The sequence below is a fragment of the Catharus ustulatus genome, chromosome 1, assembly GCF_009819885.2.
Source record: "Catharus ustulatus isolate bCatUst1 chromosome 1, bCatUst1.pri.v2, whole genome shotgun sequence".
In the NCBI taxonomy this organism is placed as follows: domain Eukaryota; kingdom Metazoa; phylum Chordata; class Aves; order Passeriformes; family Turdidae; genus Catharus; species Catharus ustulatus.
In genome coordinates this window covers 86,930,160-86,947,379 of record NC_046221.1, presented here as the reverse complement: position 1 = coordinate 86,947,379, position 17,220 = coordinate 86,930,160, and the positions used below count along the sequence as shown (strand labels likewise).

Here is a 17,220-nt window from a genome sequence, read left to right as displayed (position 1 = left end):
TGAATGAATGGCTCTTGACATACTTCTTTCAATAAAGGAAAGCCTCTTGTGGGTTTTCTTCAGACCATATACTGTGTTGCTCTGTGTATTTGTGTCTCAAAAATAATAAATATACTCTATTTTTTCCAGTCTGAAATATCCTCTTATTTTATTTAGATTACTTTGATTTCCATGGTTTATCTAATTCTTAATGATGATGTTCTTTTTAATGATTTCCATTTACAAGCTTTCAGGAAAAAAATCTATTCTGTAAAGTTATTTCACAAACTAACAATGTTGTGAAAATTCAATTTCTTTAGTGACATCTATCCCAGTGGTTTCTCAGTGGTTGACAGCTTTCATCAGTCAAAGACTAAATTACATGAAGTGTCACTGATGTCTCCATCATATCCAAAATCCCTTTGGTAGCTTTGTAGCCATCATTTTTCATTTATCACTTTGGAATCTTATAAGCATACAGTATGTATGCACAGATTGTATACACTGAAACATTGCTCTGACTGCTCTTTTTGAGGAATCTACACTTCAGAGACCAAACGTGTCAAGGTCACCTTCAGCTCCTAAATAGAAACACATAGGATGATTACATCTTGGCTTAGATTTTTCTAACAGCAAAGGCACAGATTCAGCTTTCTATGGCTGGTTAGTTTGTATCCAATTTTTCTAGAACTCCCACAGTTGCTTTAAGGGAAACTTCCTGACCATCCATTCATTTTATGCCAAGGTTGGACGATGTGCAGTCCCCAAGATCCTTAGTGCCGCCTGAGACTACCAAAAACATACATTGTATATACACACCCCCAAAACTCCTTTTTGTGCTCCTCTATGTGCATCCACCCTCAGCCTTCCAGACTCTGTAGACCTCAGTTCCTCTCTTTTTTGAGGTAACTAAAACACGCTGTCATCAGCAGAAAAGGGCATTCATTTAAACACTAATAAAATGCTAAAACACTACCTTTCCTTTCCTACATTTGCTTTTATTTCTTTTCTTCACCTGACACTGCTACTAAAAAATGCTCTTACAATATCAAAATCTCTCAGTCTCCATCTCTTCTCTTCTTCTGTAAGCCTTTTGCAGTTATATTCTTTCTCTTTCTTTACTAAGTCTCTGCATTGATATCATCTGCATATTGCTACAGAAAGACATGCTAAATCTACTACCAGGACAACAGTCCAAGATCAAAGCACTAAAAGGAATACCAAGGAAAATGGCCAAACAAATGAACAAAAAACTAAACAAACAAAAAACTAAACAAACAAAAAAAGAATCCTTGGAAATGGTATCTATTAATGACACAAGGTAAAACAAAAGTACAACAAAATATTTTACAAAATAAACCCTTCCCTTTGACTGTGGGAGTGGTGTTGAAAAGTCACAGCAGAAAAGTGTCACTTTATGTAGCAGTGGTGCAAATAGATACAAGTATCACAGGTATGAGAAGGGTCTATGGAATCTGTGGCTGGAATTCAAAATTAAGAGCCCAGAAGGAAAACGCTGAGGATGAAATGCCTTTCCACCGGGTACTTTGTGCAGAATTTCATCTAGAGAGGGGCAAAAAGAAAACAGAATGGACACCCAAAAAAACCTCACATCAAAACCACATCAAACAAGGAAACTTGCATATATTGTATGCATCTGGTCAAGTAAAAAATGGGCAATTTCTGGATGTGTGTAACCTGAGAAGACAGACATTTAATGCCAAAGAGTAATAACAAACTTCCTAGCATGATGTGGTTGTTATGCTCTACCTCAGCATGCTTCACCCCAGAGAGAAGATGGGACTCTCTGAGGCACACACTGTGAATACAGGAATAAATCAGGAACAAATTCTCCTCATCCCTTCATACATGGCCAGCTCTTTCTCCTGTTACATGCGACTTGCACCATGATGTTGGTGGGACAGTTGCAGACAGATCTAGCAGAAATCCTAAATTGCTAATGTCACCAGGATGCATTCTGGTTCTTTCACTACAGCCCTACCAATTTCTACAACTAGTAATACAACCACACACAACCTCTTTTACAGAAGAAATTCAGGGCAGAGTTCATAGCTCTGCTTTTTAAAAGACACAGACCTGTATTTATACCGTAATAAACACATCACATAGAAAGATGTTGAAAACAGAAATTGAAACACATTGCTCTCACTGTGAAAAATCTTTGCAAACCTTCAGTGCTCTGTAAACAATAAATAACAGAAACAGAGGTCATCTCATCAGGTTAACCATGAGCCAGGCTGCCAAGATACAGAGTCTGCTCCAGCTAGGTTGTGCTAGCTAGTACATGGATTAACAGGGATTTCAATTTCCAGGGCTGTCAATCTTGCATGTTTTCCAGCACTGGATTTCACCACATTTTATAAAAGATACAATCTGAATCCAAGTGAAAAATAATTCAAACTGCTTCAGTGGTGTTGCCAAAAGGACTTCCAGAGCAAGCCGATTATACATATTTTAATGTACACGCTGCAAGTATTATAATCTCTGTCATGTGGGGAAAAAAAATATATATATATATATAAATGCAACAAACTTGGATCAACAGAGTCAGCTCTAAAGGTCTCAAATTGTTCTGACATTTTCAATCATCACGACAAGAGAAAGAATCCCATGAGACTTAGATATCTGGAATAATTAAAGGTAGCATCTCTATTGCAAGGAATGCGACCTGAAGGAGGGCATTTGTGCCAGTGGGGGGGAAGCTGAACCTTACTCCTAACTAGAATTTTAAGCATAAGAAAAAATGAGAGAGATTAAAATTATAAATCAAGGACTATTTAGTTTCACACCAGGTGTTAAAACCCTGCTTCTAGATGCCATTAATCTCAGAGATTTAACTGGCTTTAATGGGAAGTCTCATTCTCTGCAGCAAGAAACAAAGAGGCACAATGACCTCATCCATCCCTCCCTGATCCTTCTTCACCTCATATGCAGATTCAAGCACAGCACAATTCATCACTTCAGTACAAAGCTGTTAGCAGCTCAGTGATCTGCAGTTATATTACACACCAGGCACAATGTTTCTGAAAGAGAATGAAGCTTCTTCAACTCTGAAATTGCTATTGAAGCAATTGCTTTGAAGCAATGCAGGTTCCTTGTATGAAAGAATAACTACTTCAATGAGCTTTTCATTGTTTCGTTTCATTTGTTAAAATTCCACAGGTCCTCCTGCACATAGGAAAACCCTCATCACTAGACACAGAGTGCCACAAGGAAGACACCAGAAGAGTCAGAAGCCCAAGGAAGAAGGTTTCTTCATAAATGCATGAGGTCAAAAAATTAGGTGGGTGGAGAAATGGCTGACCCAAGCATCACTTTAAATTGGTAATCACTTATGTTATATAATTCTCCTTCTTTCCCTCCTAACTGCTCTTATTCTATAATTCCCATCCATTTATCTAAAATCACATCCTTGTATCCCCTCTTCCTTCAAGAAAAATACTCTTTCCTTAGGACAGCAAATCACTATTTGAAATTTTCATATAATTTTTGTCTTTGCAAGTCTTGGCCATGTTACTTAGAAATTCTCAGTCTCCATTTCAACTTCTTTAGATTAATTTTTGCTACTAATTTAACAAAATTTGTTTTTGCAAGAGCAACTAACCCTCTCTCTGACCTAATGGGGACAAAAAATTCCCCTTCAGAATTTTTTTATTTCAAATCCTCTTGGAAAACTTCTGAGAGGAAGTACACATACTGGTAGAGGAAGTTGGAATACTCTTTAAAACCTTCATGGATCCATCTGTCTCAAATCCATAAACCACTGATGGGAAACCAAATACACTGTTTGGACACATTCCCAGTATCTGCTCCTCTCTAAGCACCTAAAATTATGTTAATTCTTCAGAACTTTATTCAGTAGTTCCTCAACCTTGTTTACATATTTTCATTCAATTCCTTAAGATCAATTTACAGTAATTTCACGACTATAAGGCGCACCCTTTTGACTAAAATCTCCCCCCAAAACCGGAAGTGCGCGTTATAGTCCGGTGCGCCTTATCTGATCTACAAAGTTGCGACATTTGCCACCCCGGAAGTGAGAGCCCGTCGGCATCGGGGCCTCCCCCGTGCGGGGCGGACCCGCCGGCTTCGGGGCCTCCCCGCCGGCATCGGGGCCGCCCCCGCGCGGGGCCGTCCCGCCGGCTTCGGGGCCGCCCCGCCGGCATCAGGGCCGCCCCCGCGCGGGGCGGATGCGCCGGCTTCGGGGCCACCCCCGCGCGGGGCCGTCCCGCCGGTATCGGGGCCTCCCCGCCGGCATCGGGGCCGCCCCCGCGGCCACCCCCGTGCGGGGTGGACCCGCCGGCTTCGGGGCCTCCCCACCGGCATCGGGGCCTCCCCCGCGCAGGGTCGTCCCGCCGGCATCGGGGCCGCCCCCGCGCGGGGCGGACCCGCCGGCTTCGGGGCCGCCCCCGCGCGGGGCGGACCCGCCGGTATCGGGGCCTCCCCGCTGGCATCGGGGCCGCCCCCGCGCAGGGTCGTCCCGCCGGCATCGGGGCCGCCCCCGCGCGGGGCGGACCCGCCGGCTTCGGGGCCGCCCCTGCGCGGGGCGGACCCGCCGGTATCGGGGCCTCCCCGCCGGCATCGGGGCCGCCCCCACGCAGGGCCGTCCCGCCGGTATCGGGGCCTCCCCGCCGGCATCGGGGCCGCCCCCGCGCGGGGCGGACCCGCCGGCTTCGGGGCCTCCCCACCGGCATCGGGGCCTCCCCCGCGCAGGGCCGTCCCGCCGGCATCGGGGCCGCCCCCGCGCGGGGCGGACCCGCCGGCTTCGGGGCCACCCCCGCGCGGGGCCGGCCCGCCGACATTGGGACGGCTCCCTTGCGGGGGGTGTTAAAGCCGCAGGGATCGGATCGGCTGCTGCGCGGGGGGGGCGAAAGCCGCAGAGATCGGATCGGCTGCTGCGCGGGGGGGGCGAAAGCCGCAGGGATCGGATCGGCTGCTGCGCGGGGGTGGGCGAAAGCCGCAGGGATCGGATCGGCTGCTGCGCGGGCGGGGCGAAAGCCCCCGGAATCACGGCGGCCGCCGCGCGGGGGGGGCGAAAGCCCCCGGAATCACGGCGGTCGCCGCGCGGGAGGGGCGAAAACCCCCAGAAGCACGGCGGCCGCTGCGCGGGGGGGGCGAAAGCCCCCGGAATCACGGCGGTCGCCGCGCGGGCGGGGTGAAAACCCCCAGAAGCACGGCGGCCGCTGCGCGGGGGGGCGAAAGCCCCCGGAATCACGGCGGCCGCCGCGCGGGGGGGGCGAAAGCCCCCGGATACACGGCGGTCGCCGCGCGGGCGGGGCGAAAACCCCCAGAAGCACGGCGGCCGCTGCGCGGGGTGGGCGAAAGCCCCCGGAATCACCGCGGCCGCCGCGCGGGGGGGGCGAAAACCGCCGGAAGCACGGCGGCCGCCATGCGGAGAGGGGGAAAGCCGCCAGAATCGGAGCGGCTGCCACGCAGGGAGGGGGCAAGCAGCTGGAATCGGGGCAGCGGCGGCACGGGGCAAGCCTGCCGGCATTGGGTCACCCGGAGCGCCAGGGAACTCCCGGAACAGCGGGGCCCTGGGGATGCTGCACGGAGCGGCGGTGGGCATAGCCCGGCCCTGCCGGGTACAGGCAGGCCCGGGAGCCAATGGCTGCCGGATTGAGGCGGGGCCTCGGCCAGCAAGCGTGCGGGAGGAGCTGGGGGCAGAGCCTCGCTGCAAAAAAAAACCCGGTGCACCTTATAGACCGGTGCGCCTTATCTGATCTACAAAGTTGCAAAATGTGCCGGCTCCCGGGGGGTGCGCCTTATAGTCCGGTGTGCCTTATGGTCGTGAAATTACTGTACCTATTTTCCTCTAATCTTCTCCCATGACCATGTTCCTTCCAGTAACTTTATCTGTTCCAGCCATTTAAACTGCTATCATTATGAAATGCTGTCACTTTTAGCCTTTCCCCTTTGATCATGATAACTCCAACACTTTGTTTCTGAAGCTAATTTGCTACCACAGAAGTATCTCTACATTTATCAGTATTTTATCATTCTCTTTGTGCATCCTTTAGACTTTGCCATTTCATCTTGCCCCTTGAAGTCTACTGTCTCTACACCAAAATGGGTGTCACTAGAACTCACAGACTGACAAAAGGTGTTCTGGTAATTACTCACTCCCTGACAGGCACTGCATACTGTACAGGGAACAGGGTAAACAGAAAACTGAGATTTTTGAACTAAGAACTGAACTCTCAAAGAAACAGCTTGAACATATTAAAACAAATTTAATTGTAATTTATCAAGTGCCAAAATAAGATTAAAAGCATTTATCTTACAATGAGAGAAAAGGCTCCAAGCTCAGTGGGAGACCTCAAATTACATAATAGCTTAGCATCTTTTAAAATAGTGTTAGTAACATACTTCTCTACTGGGACTGCACCCTGCAACCTTACCGTTTGTAAAATAGCAGTGAAGAACCACCACAGTGGGTCAGGTTGGCTGTTTAGCCCAACTGAAATGACAAAACCAACTCAGACAAAACATCCAGCCTGACCTACTACTCTGTCTTCAGAAGCAGCTAAGAGCAGATGTTTAGAGCAACCACATACAAAAATTCTCTTCCACTCTCCCCAAAACATTTCATACTCTCCATAATTTGCAGCTCTTACCCAGGGTTAGTATGGTTATTGACTCCTATTTTTCTTTCTTCTTTTTTTTTCCCACTTCCTTTTCCAAATTTGTTCACATGCTCTTTATATCCATGCAGCATACATAGTATGCTGTGGCAAGAAATTTCAGAACTGACTTATACACTATGCCAAAAAAAACCAAAACAAAACCAAACCCTTCTTTTCTTAGCTTTAAAACTGTTTCCCTGCCTATTTCACCTCATCTCTCTTCTAACACAAAATTGGGTGGCACTGAGTATTCATTTCCCATCCACACACCTCACAGCTCCTATAGTTTTATAAACACCTAGCATTAGCATCTGGGCATTCTCTCTTTTCCAGTCTGAAAACTCTCATCTAGTTAGTTGTTTTTGTATGGATGCTGCTCCATGGATGCCTTCTGCATCCTGCTGCTCTTCTTTGTTTTTTGTTGCCCTTCTCTGAAACTTCTCCTGTTCTACTCCACTTGTTCTGAGATGAGTAGACCAGGATAGAACACTATCTTTAAGACACAAACATTTCACATATTTAGAAAGTGGTCTGATATTTTGATTTCTCTCCTTTCAGAGCAACTCCTGATATAAATTTGTTTCCTGACTGCTACTAAAGTATAGAGGTAATTTTTTCAATGAATTGCTGCTTATAGTCCCAAGACCTCAAGCTAACTCAAAATACTTTAACATTGCTGATCCTGAATTTCTTCCATCATTTTAATGGCCACTTGGTTTCTTTTGCATTTGTTTCAGTCTGTCCTCTTTCTGTTTACCTTCTTTTGTCCTGAAAAACTTTGTTTCAGGAACAAACTTTGTCATCACACTTTTGTCCCAAGTCACATGAAAATACTCCCTAGCACCCATAGAGATATATATGGAAATCCACTGATGATTTCCAACACACTTTTCTCTTGAAGATTTTCCCTTACCATTCAAACAATTATTTACACAGTGGGCATGTCCTCCTCCTTAACCTGTGCCTCTTAACTCCTTTAAAAAATTTTCAAGAGAACTTTGAATACAATAAAAATTTTCATAATTTAAGTAGAACAATACATCCAATTATGTATTTCACCTGCATGCCAGTTGTCTCCTTCAAAGACCACAGGCCTTTTATGTGATTTGACTTCACAAAAATGCCAGCTAGATAAGATCTGTGGGAGTCTTCCAGTCGGACAGTCTGGCTAGCCATTAAAAGCCATAGAAGATCAGGTCAGCCAGAACTCTGTCCAACTAAGACTTGAAAGCTCCACTGGGAGAGGGGCCACCCCCATCACAAACTCATGTTTTATTCAGTGCACTACACTCCTACAGAAAAAGATTTACCTACAATGTCCAATCAGAACATTTCAGTTTGCAATCTGTGTACATTAACCTCCTGCTATTCGTTTGACTCAACTAGGAACATTGGCTCCATCATCTTTGTAAACATCATTTAAGTAGTTGAGGGCTAATATTAACCAGTTCACCAGGTCTTAAACATCCTCTTAATCAGGCTTTTATTCACAGAAATCAACCCTTTCTCAGTATCTTCACTGTAATACCCAATGTTCTTTCTAAAACAGAGATAAAATCTAATTTTTTCATTAATCCACTCAGTTTAAACTATACACCCACTGGTTTTTAGACTCCCTGAGTCCTGATGAATGCTTTCTGAAATATGGTATGAAATTAGACATCTTCAAGTACTCAACTGGTGAGACACTTAAAAGCAAGGGGCTGCATGCCACAGTTACTAGTTTGTCAACTTCACTCTACCATTCCTGAAGCAGCTGGGTAAACTACATCTGGACCTGTTAAATTGAGAACGTGAAATTTATTCCAGAAAGGCAATCTCCTAAAATGCCCATAAGCAGGTTTCCAAAACAGGAACCACCCCGCACTTTTCAGTGCTGAGCACATACACACAAGAATTCCTCAGTTTTCTGCCATGGTTTTATCTCAGGTCATTCCTGTCATAGTGTCATTATACACAGGCCACACAGAGTCTCCAGCTGGCCTCCTGCCCTTGGTGCAGTTGAAAAAAGCATTTATTAACTTTCTCTTTAGCCTGATAGGGAAATGTTTTGGTTCTATTTCCTTCTTTGAACATAGGCACAGCTTTTTTTAAGATGTCCTCTTGCTTTTAATAGTCTCTTCTACCTGGTCATTTAGCTATACAGGTTTCCTTTTCCTAAGATGTTTTTAGACTGATGGTAAGCATTTTTGTGGAGCCTCCAAAAGCATCCTGAAATAGTCACCTACAAACATGCTATTCTTACAGCTACCCTTTCAATGTCACTTTAAACAAACATCCCCATTTTTACATAGTTTCCCTTTTTGAAATTGAGTAAAATTTAAGAGAGGAAAGAAGAGAAAAGAATTACAAGTTCTTTTTCTTTCATTCCTCTCATTTCTATTTGTTGAATTTTCTTAGCTTAAGAAAAAGAGAAAGGCAGAACAACTGTAATGGTCTACATAGTCACAATACAAATCTTTTTCCAGACATCATCTTACAATCTCTCCATGACATCATCATCTACTGACTGAACAAAATACAATCTCTTACCCACCTTTCAGTCACCATCCCTCTGTAATCATGTACTGCCTTTGTTCAGCGTTTGTACAGAGCCAAAGTGGGGTCCTGGGTCTACCTTGGAGGCTCCTAGGAGTTAAAGAAACACAGAAGAGATATAATAAGTATTGAGGAGACAGTTCATCAGCAATTCTCAGACTTTTATTGCAGACATAAAACATGTCTCTGAAATCAATAAATTAGAAATGTAAGACACTTTAACTACACAGTGTGAACAAGAAGCAAATAGAAAGAGATGGGGGGAAAAAATCATTATTTAAAATACCCGGCAGCTTGGGATGAGAATCAGAAGAGGAATATTTGCTACAGAATTATCAAAATCCTTGAGTAATGAATTTGAGAAAAATCTTTACTATAAAATTTTGCCTTGGTGCCTTAACACCACTAAAATTAAACATGCCTAATACATGGATTTAAATCTGTCTCTGAGTAAAATCCTTGACAGAATTCTGATGGGTAAAACTTCAGTATTCTTCCACCATTCCATAAAACTTAAAATTCAAAAGAAAAACATAGTCACTCTCTAAATATCTCAAAACAATATGAAAGGCATTTTCAAAAAAGAGATGCATCATTAAGCACATTTCAAGACATTAACCCATCTTGCAGGAATGACAAATACAAATATTTAAAAAAATATCTTGCTTTTTTATTTATTGAAACAAAGAAAGCACTGCTAGTCAATCAAGTGCTATCTCTACTTGAAACAGCAAGACGGGAATCATGCTGCAGTTTCCTGCACTCAACACCTCAAGAAAAAGGCACTTCACAAGAAAAAACAGTAGCACTCTGTCCAATTTAAGCATTCATTTCCTAGATTGGGAATGTCTACAGAACAGAACAAATACACCAGCAATCAACAGTTCACCCTTGAACCTAAACAGAGACATGAGGCAAAAAAGGGGTCATTGTTCCACTCTGTTTACTCACTTATATGAAATGACTGTACTAGATGACTGGAAGTGATTGTGATTTTCTTCCAGTGCTTTCCTGACCTATGAAAGTCTCAGGAAATCTGCCAAATGCATAACCATAGAAATGTTTGGAAACATCATACGAGCAAGAAGAACTCTCCAGGTTGGCCAGCAAAGATTCAGATTTATGCTTACCACATCAAAATTTCTCAAGAATCCCATTCTCCTTATCATCAAGTACTTCAAAATATAATTTACATATTTTCTCCTAAATTAAGAATTTATATAATATCATTTATATCATATGTGAACATATACACCCTCCTCTGTGACATTCAGTGATGTCAAACTCTGCTCTAGAAGTTGCCAAAAGCAGATTTAGATGCTCTCCAAGGCATAGGGATCGATTGAAGCTAAAGGATAGAAAGTCACTTTCCATCTCACAGTCCAAGGTGGTAGGAGAAGCTTATATTTTCAACAAGACATTGCATCACCTTTTCTTTGCCTCCCACTTTTCAGAAAGGCAAGGACAAATTTAAAACTTGGAAGAGGACCAAATTCTGATTTTTATATTACTGTGTACCGGAGAATACTCAAACACCTCAGCACTCAAACTACCCATCACCAGTGAATGCTGATGACAAACTACTCTGAGGCATTCAGTCTGTCAAGTAATTAATTATAACTGTTACCATGCAGTAAGTTCTACAGACAACTACAAGCAACCCATCTCCAAGATGCAGTGTGCGAGTGATTTATGTATGCACTCACTACACCAGAATGAGCAGCTGAATTATTAGACTTTGAAACATTACAAAGAAGGCTGGATACCTCAATTTTCTATACAAGCCTAACACTCTAGTGTTTTCTATAAGCACTTGAACCTGCCCATTGTCCCCCCACCATTCACTTCATGATTCTTATTTCACCATAAACATATCAGATTTTATTCAATCAAAATAAAAGCTTGAGCAAGTTCACTTTTATTTGAATCTTAATAATTACCTAAACAAAACTGGAAAGCAGAGTACAAATCCATCTTATGGATTTAAGGAAAACATGCACACACACAAAATCTAAGACACAAAAGTTAAACTTCTACAGATTCACATCTTGCTTTCCCTACACTTCTTCATATGGCAACTCTGCTGGTCCAACGACTGTGGCAGCACTCATCAAGCACAGTACAGTGCATGCCGTGGGCAGGATAACACCAGAAACTACCCTGAGTTTAAGCTAAAATTAGGTTAACTCAGTCTACACAGCCCACACCAAACCAGTCTTACAGAAACTGTAAATAAAGCCACCAAAATTAGAAGTCTAACTGCAAAAAACCACATCAATTATTTTACTGGAAGGTATGCAATCATCTTTTAGTTTACTTTTGCTTTGGTTTAGGATCAGTTGCTAAAGCAAAAAGGTTAGAGTGGCTTTGCTTCATGTCTCTGTCTCCCACTCCTTCTTTTCAAAATGACTTCTGGAACGGATGAAGTTTCAGTCTAACACAAAAACTTCCATGAAAATGGTCAGGAAAAAGAACAGATAAACTCACTTTCCAAACAGCTGTTTACACCTACTCTCAATGACAAACACAGGTACACGAGAGGGGAATTCAGCCACAGTACATTTTATTTCCCAGACACCCACTGATTTGAAAGAATGGGGCAGCAAGGGGACTTCTGCAAATGGATAAAAATAGACATAGGTGTATACTAGTGGAAGGTTTCAAGAAATCATCACAAGATTTAAAGCTAAACACATGGGAGTGCTGATTCCTGCTGCTGCTAGGATATGGTACTAAAGTCACTTGGTCAGTATGTCCAAGCCGTGTGATTGTATCTGGTGGAGGCACTGCGGAGAGCACACGCACAGTTCCCACCTTTGCAGCTACCTGGGTGCAGGCACTGTGCTCACATCTGTCTACTACACCTGAAAAGATAGTTGGTTACACACTGAACTGAGCAAAGAAACAATCACAGCATGTCTAGACACCGTGGCATGCTGAGGCTTCCCAGTTCTGGGCTGTAGCTGCACAGTTCTGCTCAGGCAGTGTGCCACAGTACAACCTCACCTCACCCAGCCAGCTGAGTGCCCAGGCACTCAGGATTGTCACGCAACACCCAGTGACAACCCCTGCTCACCTAACAAGACAAAAAAGAACACTGAGTGGGATAAGAATATGCCAGCTCCACACAATTTGACCAGCTAGCCTTGGCCTTTACTCCACAAAGATGACAACCTGAGCAAAAGAGGCTGCTCCAAGTGATTGTGGATGATGCCAGTGGAGCTAAAGTAGAAGTGTAAGGGACACCAGGTAGATGGGGTTTTTCCACACTTCAGTGTTCTCACCATCTATGCACAGGAGAACTGAACAAAAATGAGTAGACCTCATGTACTGCTTAAAACTATTGAACACATTCTTTGCTTTTGTTGATATCTGGCAAGAGAGAAAATCTTGTCAAAACTGAAAATGTATCAAAAGTCAGAAAGGGAGAGGAAAATGAGAGTAAGAATAAAAAGATAAAAATATTCTCCTTCCTCTTCCCCTCCTCCAAAACATGCCTGTATTATGCAAATATATCCTACTTTCAGGAATCAGTCAAGGATAAATGGTTACAACTGCAATCCACTACCTTGTGTTCCTTTTACAAATACTAATATTTCTCTTTATGATATGCACTAGCAAATATTACTACTTATCTTTCTCTCTTCATGCTGAAGAGGTCCTTGCATAAGGAAAAAGATCTCATTAAATCCAGTTTCTTTGCTAGACTAAAGAACACACATAGATGGCAGTTATTGAGCAGAATCTAGGCATTAGAAACATGAAAGAAATATGAACAGCATTTTTATAAATCTGCATATTGTTTATATGCTTTCCAAATCACAATAATTGAGCAGAATAAAACCAAAATAAAATAATTTTTTTAGAGGAAAAAAGCAGAACAAAGGAAAAAATCAATAACATCCTTGAACATGTCCCAGCCAGCACTGCTTGAGACCACAGAACCAGTCCATACAAATGCATCCCAAACAGACAGACACCTGCAGAGCAGGAGCTCAATGCAACACCCACTCTTGCTTCACGTGCAAGGCTGGGAAATTTCCAGGCCTTGACACATGTGCCTTCTGGTTTAACAGAAATTACATCCAATCAAAACAGGAGAAGTACCAAGACTCTCTTCAGTTCCAGCTTCATTCTTGCCTTGCTGAGCGCAGGCTCCCAGGCATGAACAACTGTGGACAAGTGTCCATACACACTTGGGTGCACAAAAAACCCCATAAGCAATAGATCAGACTCTTCCTGAGTTTACCAGGCTGACTCCATAGGCATGGTAAAGTCAAAATAACCAGAACAGACTCCTTCAGGCCAGAACAGAAGTGCAGAGACTGGAGTGCCAGGACAGGAAACATATTGTGAGGTCACCAGTCAGCCAGAGTTCTCTGGATGAAAATTACAAAACAGAATGACATAACATTTATCTGTTTTAGTAGGGATTTGACTAATAATAACTCATTTAAAGCCACTGAACTTGCCCTGCTACTTGCTTTAACTCCATTGAGGTCAAAGTGAAAGGACATGTTAGTGTTCATTTAGCCTTTTAACTAATCACCAGAGATTTATAATGCAAGAACAGCAGCAAAACCCAAACCCTGATCCCAAAATAGTCTTTTTTAAAGTATAATACATTATTAAGACTGCTGACAGAAGAAACAGTATTACCTTATTCAAAATGGTAGAGATGGAGAAAAACAGTAAGAAAAGATAAATTATTGTGGTCTTGCTCCCACTGAAGTCATGTTTTTCATGAAGACTTCAAAGAGCAGGGAAACATGGCCTTTATCCAACTTTCTGCAAATAGCATAACTGAGTAATTTTATTTTAAATAAATCACTTCTGATACAACTCTGATCTCCTTGAGTCTGACAGCAAAACTTCTGAAAATCTTTATTCTTGAGCATGACACCATTTATCCTTGTGCTTCTCTGCTCCTTTACTGAAGTCTATACTACTCTGTTGACACTGGTATTTGCTGCCTACATGTCTCCAAACTTTTACATGGTTTTCTGAGCCTTAATTTCACTGGTTTGATGATCCAGGCACAAATTTCCAGTTCCAGGATACTGACAAGAATAACACCTTTTAGAACCTTTTAGCCAAATGGTGTTAGTACTGAGGACACAAAAGGCCAAGTGTGCCATGACCACAGAAATCAACTTCATAATGCAAGTCAAAGAAAAAAATTACTGAACACTGTAGCACACATACACAAGATTTGTTTCTGAGTGTATATCTACAAGACTTAGATAAAAATAAATGTTTCTAGCATTTTTGGGTGTCTTTAAGATGAAAGTCAATACATGTATTGTGTTTGGCGTTTTTTGTTCATTTTCGTTTGGTTTTGTGTGTGTGTTTGTGTGCGCATGCATTTTAATATTGCAGAAGGATACCATGCAATGGTCTTCTTAAGAAATCTCCTTTATTCCCCAGTATGCTTCTACCTCTTCTACCATATTCACCCATAAGATAAATAGTCTCAACATCACCCACCCTGACAGGAGCACAACTATTCTTGGAATAAAATGCCAATCCTTTTCTGGGATTCTTCCAAGTAATTTCATCTCTTAACTGATTCTCTGATTTAAGTGATGTGCTGGTAGCTGATGCTAGCATGTATATTTTAAATTTCATTTATCATCATGTTTTCCAAAATCTGTGAAAATTTGGGAAAAAGAAGCAAAACTAAATACCCTGTTATTTAGTCTGCATGAAACAGTTGCTTCCTTTCTTTCATTAACCAGTACGTGGATCCTGTATTTTCCAAAGGCAGCAAGTAAGCTAAGAAAGGTAAAACCAAAACTACGAGCATCATGGAAGATCATTCCTTAGCAAATGCATATTTAAATATGCAACCATAAAAATATTGTTTTCTCTGACCTTTGGCAAAAACCAGTAAACCTTTTCATTTCAGTTTTAAAAAATTCAAATGAATCTTAGATGGCAGACACTTCCTAGAGAAAAAAAAAGTCCACAAGCCCCAGGGAAGACCTAGATTTTATTTACTATTCGAAAATACATTTGCTGTACTGCAGGATACCAGCTGATACATTTTCTGTAGCATAATTAATTCAGAGACATCTGCTTGCTAGAGGACCAAGGATGAAGCTTGGGGTTATGAGACCTGGATTATAGTTCTCACTCAGGAATTGATTTGTGGTATATCATTGAGAACCTTGATATGACCCCATTTCACCATTATAAAATGTGAAGACATCTTTTAATATAACCCATGTTCTTTAAATAAAATGGAAATTTTTATATATCTCAGTGAACTGCATTGGAAACACTACAGTTCCAATTAAGACTGAACTCCTGAGGATAATGACAATTACAGGAAACCTTTATGGTTGTGTTCTCTCAGTCAGAGAGCCCAGCTGCCTTCTGGAGAAACAGGACTGAACAGATTCATGTAGGTACTGCAGATGCCAAATAATAACAAAAAGGCTAATCCTGAATATTGCAGCTGCTGATAATGTTCACTGCCTAACAATGCAGAAAGTATTACACTCGCTATTGCTTACAGCAAGCACTGTTACACAGAAAGAAAAAAAAAAAACCAAGGGTATGTAGTCTGGGAGAATCCAAGATGATAGTCTGAAGAGGAAAATCCAACTCAGTACATATAGCCTGAGGTTATTGGAAAAGTGTCTGCTAATATGCAGCAGGCTCCCATAATTGTGCAGCTGAAGTAATAATACCCCAACAAAATGCAATTACAGTGTAGAGTGTTTAAAAACTCTGCCAGTTTTTACACGTCGGTTTATTCCAAAAGCTGGTTTATCCACTTTGTTAGTCTAAAAGTGTTCCAAAATTATTTAAAGAAATCATATCCATTCCATTTTAAATACAGGAGATCATATTAAATCCTAGATAAGTCTATAAATTTTACTTGTTATGTATCAGAAAAAAAAAAAATTGACCTGCTTTTCCAAATGAGAGGAGACTTCTTAAGCCTTGTGGGAAAGGGGATTGGGATGGGAGGGGAGTGTGTGTGTGTGTGTGTACATTGGTTGGTACAACTCATCAACAAAATTTATACAGTTTAGGTTCCCAGCACAAATGTACTGAAATCATTGATGATACAAGAGAGAGAAGCAACAACAATTTCTTTGTCTATGGTACTTTCATATTCTGTGTCATTTTTTTTTCTGGCTTTGATTGTTCTTCAGTGATGGATGCTTTTCCTTCTTCCATCTAAGCATGCATGAGAGAAAGACAAAACTTAACATATCCATCACCGGAGCCAGAATACACAACACAGTCCATCTGGTATCATAAATCCCAAAGTGATAGATGTTCCCTGCTTCCCCCAGCAAGACTCTTAGCTCTTCAGCATGAAGCTGAATGCTGTGGAGTTTAGGGTTCATTTTTTTAGGTGACTGTAGAGATAGCAAGAATATTGTTGTTGTGATGTGGACATATTCCAAGCCTTGTCTGAAAAACTCTTACCCAGGGCCAAATGTTTTCCCCATCAGCAATGAAAGTATGCAATGCTTTGGCATTTGCCAGTAGCCTATCCCTCCCTTTGCCACCCAACATGCATGAAAACTCCCATCTCCCTGGGAAAACTCCCATCTCCTGGCTGCTCACCGTGCTGAAACAATCACAAATGCCTCAGGCTAAGCAGAGAGAGGTAAACACTTCAGTCCCGGGCACCATCCCAGGGAGGACACACACTACAATTTCCAAGCTCCTCAACAGATTTTTTTTCTTGTGTTCAGTACTAACAAGATTAAGGAAGAAGAGTTTTGATATACAAGTAGGATCCCTGTCAAGACTTTGATTGCAATGCCTAGTTCATCATAAGCTATCATTGAAAACATATGCCTTCTATGCTCTGCTGTGCACTAGGCTTAAAACAGTAGCAACAGATCCCAGAATGGCCCTGCACTGTGCCTGTAGAGAACTTCCTTTCACAGCTCTCCTTCCTCCTCTACCTCCAATCCACAGAATTTATACTTCTTTTCAATTAACTTATTACATCCACACTAAGTAGAGCATGAAGTACAGGATTGCACATTCACCTCAGGCAGCTGAGAAAGAAAACCTCCTGCAAAAG

At 42.2% G+C, this 17,220-nt stretch overlaps 1 protein-coding gene across 7 annotated transcripts in view; it reads right to left on the bottom strand.

The window, feature by feature from the left end:
- The window catches only part of SEMA5A (semaphorin 5A), a 334,133-nt gene that overhangs the window by 238,047 nt on the left and 78,866 nt on the right, over positions 1–17,220 (bottom strand). For all 7 annotated transcript variants that reach the window (XM_033061171.1, XM_033061142.2, XM_033061134.1 and 4 more), the window contains one exon: positions 9,163–9,254. The gene's annotated coding sequence lies outside the window, so the exon portion shown is untranslated. The remainder of the gene's footprint in view (positions 1–9,162; positions 9,255–17,220) is intronic.